Source organism: Topomyia yanbarensis, chromosome 1 (assembly GCF_030247195.1).
Source record: "Topomyia yanbarensis strain Yona2022 chromosome 1, ASM3024719v1, whole genome shotgun sequence".
Taxonomy (NCBI): domain Eukaryota; kingdom Metazoa; phylum Arthropoda; class Insecta; order Diptera; family Culicidae; genus Topomyia; species Topomyia yanbarensis.
In genome coordinates this window covers 91,530,994-91,536,993 of record NC_080670.1, presented here as the reverse complement: position 1 = coordinate 91,536,993, position 6,000 = coordinate 91,530,994, and the positions used below count along the sequence as shown (strand labels likewise).

Sequence of the window (6,000 nt, the reverse complement as noted above, 5' to 3'; positions counted from 1 at the left end):
GTTATACGCGGCGAATGGTAGTTCCATTGTGTCAGCTCAGCGAGCATATGGTCAAAAACACCCTGGCGAACAAGTGCCGTGTGCCAAGACTATTCGTCGGTGGGTGTCAAATTTTGCTGAACATGGCACAGTGAACGATCGACCCCATGCCGTTCATCGACGTGCAATACGTTCCAATGAACTGGTTGACGCGGTCAGAGAGAGCGTCGCGCAAAATCCAACTGAGTCGTATCGCCGTCGAGCGCAGCAATTTGGGGTCAGTGGTACCACTATGCGGCGCATCTTGAAAGATGATTTGCACTTGTTTCCTTATAAGATGCAAGTAACGCAAAGATTATTGCCAGCGGACTATGCACGTCGTATGCAATGTGGCAAAACAGTCGCTCAAGTGGTAACCACTGAACCTGATTTCTGGGAGCAAATATTGATGACTGACGAGGCTCATTTCACATTGTCGGGCGGAGTTAATAAGCAAAATAGACGTATTTGGGCCACACGAAATACACACCGGATTCATGAGACGCCATTATATGATCAAAAGGTGACGGTGTGGGCCGGCGTTTGTGATAAAACCATAATTGGACCATTTTTTTTTCAAAGAAAATAAGCCAATCGATGGAAGCGATATCGGTGGATGTTAGCTCATTATGTATGGCAACAAATGCGCGAAAAGGGCCTTGAGGGTTATTGGTTCCAACAAGACGGTGCGCCATGTCACACGGCTGCTCAAACAATTGGGGTTTTGCAAAAAAAATTCCCAGGGCGTGTGGTGTCGAAGGGAGGCGACATTGACTGGCCACCGCGGTCTCCAGATTTAACACAAAGCAAGATAGGTTATAACCCCAATTTCAAGGCGTGAAGCGACCCGTGCCGAGGAATGAGTGATCGAGGGGGTGAAAAAAATGCTCGATCGTTAACGGAGCCTGTGGGGTACCTGGGCAACCCCCACAGTAAGCGTCCCTTACCACGTTACTGCGGAGCTCTGGCGTGGCGAACCTTTCTTTCTCGCGCAACTCGTGGGAATCGATATGAATGAAGTGAATAAAAATAAAAACAAACAAACGGAGGTGCCGAACCGCTTTGCTAGAGGTGGTTTGGCGAGGTCTCCCACCTTGGGGAGAGTAGTGGAGCGACGAGTGCTGTATCCAACAGCACCAGTGACCCCCCAGCAGTGGTAGAAAAAAGCCCTACCAACGCGCTGTACGGGCCACTATCCGCGATGCGTAAAGTGGTGGAGTAGCTCGATGCAATAATCGAGTTCACTAGCGCAAAAACCGACACCATACGGCGTGCAAAAGTCAAGGCCAAACGCCGTTTGGTCGAGGAAAGCGGGGGGCGAGAATGACCCCGCTGGGCATAGTAATGGTACCAGCAATTCGGCGCAACCGGGGCAGGGGGGCGTAAACCCCTGGACGCTGGTCACCATGAAGAAGCCGGCAGCGACACCGGTGGTACCGCGGTCCGCGAAGAAGGCCAAGGACAGAGGCGAGGCCTTGTGGTTAAAAACCGTCAAGGACAAATACGCCGACGTCCTAAAGTCGATGAGGGCGGCCGAAAGCCTCTCGGCCATTGGGCAAGACGTGCGTAGCGTGAGACGCACCAACACAGGTGAAATGCTTCTGGTGCTGAAGCGAGGCGCACAATCTAGTGCAGTGTACAAGGCCTTGGCCCAAGAGGTCCTGGGTGAAGGCGTCCAGGTTAGGTCTCTAGGGGCGGAAATGACTATCCAGTGCAAGCATCTGGACGAGTTCACGACCGCAGACGATGTCGTCGCAGCCGAAAAGGAGCAAAGCGACAATGCAGGCTACTGAAGGCGGATGCCAAAAAGGTAACCGAGAAAGGTAAGCTGAAGATCGGCTGGTCGGTATGCCCAATTAGCATACCCCAGCCGCCTTCAGTGGATAGGTGCTATCGGTGCCTTGAGTCCGGCCACAAATCTTATGAGTCTAAGGGCACAGACAGGAGCAAACTATGTCGTCGCTGCGGCGAAGAGGGGCATAAGGAGCGGGGTTGCACTAAGGCGCACAAGTGCCTTATCTGCACCGCTAAGAAGCAAGCCCGTAATCATGCTATGGGCGGACCTTCGTGTCCCTTCGGTGAGGCAAATAAGAAGAAGCCGTGAACGTTACACAGCAAAATCTTAACCATTGTGCAGCAGCCCAACAGCTGCTGTGGCAGTCGGTCTCGAAGTCGAGGACAGATGTCGCCCTCCTATCAGACCCGTACAACATCCCTGCCGGCAACAGCAATTGGGAGTCGGACGGGTCTGGAATGGTGGCAATCTGTACAACGGGACAGTTCCCGGTTCAAGAGGTAATACACTCCTCCGCCGAGGGTGTTGCGATTGCCAAGATCAATGGTGTGTTCTATTGCAGCTGCTACGGTCCACCAAGGTGGCCCATAGAACAGTTCAACCAGATGATCGACAGGCTCTCGTCAGAGTGGGCCGGAAACCGGTAGTCATAGCGGGAGACTTTAACGCTTGGGCAGTGGAGTGGGGCAGCCGCTGTACAAATAGCAGGGGCCAAGCGTTAATGGAACGACTATACGTGCAAGAGAGCGTCGACTGCTGTTGCGGCACTATCGAGAATGATGTCCAACAGCTCAAAGGTGTGCGCCAGTAGACGTAGGTTACTGGCAGGCGTTGCCGTATCTATCCTCAGGTACGGCGGCCCGTCATGGTCAAGAGCACTGAGGGTAACCAGTTACCTACAGAAACTGGAGAGCACCTACCGCGTGATGTGCCTCAGAGTGATATCTGCCTACCGCACGGTATCACACGATGCATCCTGCGTGATAGCGAGCATGATGCCAGTCGGGCTGGTCATTCGGGAAGATGAGGAGTGTTTTGAGCTACGTGGAAATAGGGAAGCCCGCGAGCGCACCAGGGTGACCTCGGTCGCCAGATGGCAGCGTGAGTGGGACAACTCCTCGAAAGGCAGGTGGACCCACCGGCTGATACCTAGCATATCGAGCTGGGTGGGAAGACCCCATGGGGAAGTCCACTTCCACCTGACACAATTCCTGTCAGGCCATGGCTGTTTCCGTCAGTACCTCCACAGGTTCGGGCACGCGGAGGTCCCAGTCTGCCCGGACTGCCCAGGTGTAGATGAAACTGCCGAACACATACTGTTCGTATGTCATCGGTTCGACGTCGAAAGAAGAGCAATGCTTGACGTCTGTGGCTGGGACACAACCCCGGATACCCTTATTCAGCGGATGTGTCAAACGGTGGAGAAGTGGAACGCAGTCTCGGCTGCTACCATCCAGATTGCCAGTAGGCTACAGGTAATCTGGCGAACCGAGCAACAGACGGCGGGCACGGCTAACTAGTGATTGGTTAGCTGGAGCGAAAAAGGCCAAGCGCAAAATAAGAGAGTGAATGGTCTGTTCATGCCGAGGTAGGTTGGCACAGCGAATGGCAACCGCGTAAGGGGTAAACCCAGCCACCCCGAAACAAGACAGAAAAGTGAGTGTATAGGCGTATAAGTGGACTGCCTCATGCCAAGACGGGAGGGTCGTAGCGTAGTATGTTGGAACTAAGCTATCGATGCCTCATGGCGTGGCAGAGGAGTGAAAGGGTGAGCATCCAAGTCAGTCTCACATTGCATGTTAAGGGTGAGCATAAAAGTCAGCCTCACAGGTTGGTAGAGGCTAGCACAAAAGTCAGCCTAGCAAGGAATGAAAAAGGTGAGCACAAAAGTCAGCCTCGCATGGTATGTCAGAAGTGGGGCCTAAGAAAAATGTCCCACATGGGATGCCAGAGGGAGTGACAAAGGTACAATAGAGTGGCACGATTGAGAGTGAATCAGGTGATAGGGTGAGCACCCAAGTCAGCCTCACATGGATGGGTAGGGCGAGCACAAAAGTAAGCCTAGCAAGGAATGAGTAAGGTGAGCACACAAGTCAGCCTCGCATGGAACGTAAAAGGTGAGCACAAAAGTCAGCCTCATGTGGGAGTGTTTGAGAGTGAATCAAAGTGTGATTGAGAGAGCACCCAAGTAAGCCTCATACAGGATGTATGATCGCGTGAGTGAGAGTGAATGAGTACATTGAGTACAGCCATCCCCCCAGAAGTAATACCGAGAGGTAGTTCCTGGGAGGAATGATGGCGGAGCCCAATGGAGTTTAGTCGGTATTAATGGCTGGTCACCATTCGAGTCCGACACGCCCCCAGTGCACCCAGTGTGGTAGATTGGACCCTACCGTTAGCACGTGTACTGGGCTAGGACATAAAGGTCTTCTCCATTGTAAAAAAAAAAAAAGCATTAATGGAGGCGCTTGCGAAACTCGATACTGTGCTAGCTAACAATGGCTCCGCTAGTACATTCCGTAGAAACTGGGTGGAGGCGTGGATTGACGTAACATTAACAGGCATGGAATAGAGGGAAGACGAAGGCTACACCCATAGCGATCATTTAGCAATCCGCTTTAGGATCAACTATGGTGTGCAGCATCCGAGGGCGGGAGATCCCTGTCAGGTACGCGGGTGGAAGTCCAATCACTTCGAGAGCGAAGCTTTCACCGCGGCCCTGGGACTGAAGGCCAACACCGACAGTCTAAGCGGGGATGCGCTGGTAGCTGTTCTACCACGCGCGTGCGCCACCACTATGCCGAGAAAAACCTTGCCAAGAAACGGCAGATGCCCGGTATACTGGTGGAGTGCCGAGATTGCAGCTCTACGATCAGCCTGCCTCAGAGCTAGACGTAGGATGCAAAGAGCTCTCACCGAGGATGCAAGAGAGAACCGAAATTGGCCCTTAGCAAGGCCATTAAAAGCAGCAAGAGAGCGTGTTTCGACAACCTGTGTGCCAACGCGAATCCGTGGGATGACGCCTACAGGATCGTGATGGCCAAGACCAAAGGGGGCTCTTCACCCCCAGAACGGTCTGCGGACCGGTTGGCGACGATTATCGAAGTACTCTTCCCGTCTCGAGCCACAAGCCCCTGGGCACCTGCACTACGAGACAGTGCGGGCACGGTCGAAATGGTGGCTCCGGTGACGAACGAAAAACTACTCGCAGTGGCTAAATCCCTAGCCATGAACAAAGCTCCAGGGCCGGATGGAGTTACAAACAGCGCTCTCAAGGCAGCGATCATAGCGAACCCGAACATGTTCAGGCTAGCTATGCAGAGATGCCTTGACGAGTGCCGTTTCCTCGATAGATGGAAAAGGCAGAAATTGGTGCTGTTGCCGAAGCCCGGGAAACCGCCAGGCGACCCATCGGCAAATTGCTTGAGAGGATTATCCTCAACAGACTAACACCGTACGCAGAAGGTACGGACGGCCTGTCAAGCAACCAGTTTGGCTTTCGGAAGGGTAAGTCAACAGTGGACGCTCTCAACTCAGTGATAAAGACTGCCGAGATAGCGATCCAACGAAAAAGGCGAGGCATTCGATACTGTGTGTTAGTGACACTTGACGTGAAGAACGCATTCAACAGCGCAAACTGGGATGTCATCGCGCTCTCGTTACACCGGCTTAGCCTACCAGTGGGTCTGTACCGGATCCTGGAAAGTTACTTCCAGAACCGCGTACTGCTATACGAGACCGATGCCGGTCAGACAAGGGTTCCCAATGGTGTGTTCTATTGCAGCTGCTACGGTCCACCAAGGTGGCCCATAGAACAGTTCAACCAGATGATCGACAGGCTCTCGTCAGAGTGGGCCGGAAACCGGTAGTCATAGCGGGAGACTTTAACGCTTGGGCAGTGGAGTGGGGCAGCCGCTGTACAAATAGCAGGGGCCAAGCGTTAATGGAGGTGCTTGCGAAACTCGATACTGTGCTAGCTAACAATGGCTCCGCTAGTACATTCCGTAGAAACTGGGTGGAGGCGTGGATTGACGTAACATTAACAGGCATGGAATAGAGGGTAGACGAAGGCTACACCCATAGCGATCATTTAGCAATCCGCTTTAGGATCAACTATGGTGTGCAGCATCCGAGGGCGGGAGATCCGCGTCAGGTACGCGGGTGGAAGTCTAATCACTTCGAGAGCG

General features: G+C 53.2%; 1 protein-coding gene across 3 annotated transcripts in view; it reads right to left on the bottom strand.

Moving 5' to 3' along the window:
• LOC131694216 (CUE domain-containing protein 2-A) overlaps positions 1–6,000 on the bottom strand; it is a 363,208-nt gene that overhangs the window by 146,632 nt on the left and 210,576 nt on the right. The gene's annotated exons all lie outside the window — the stretch shown is intronic.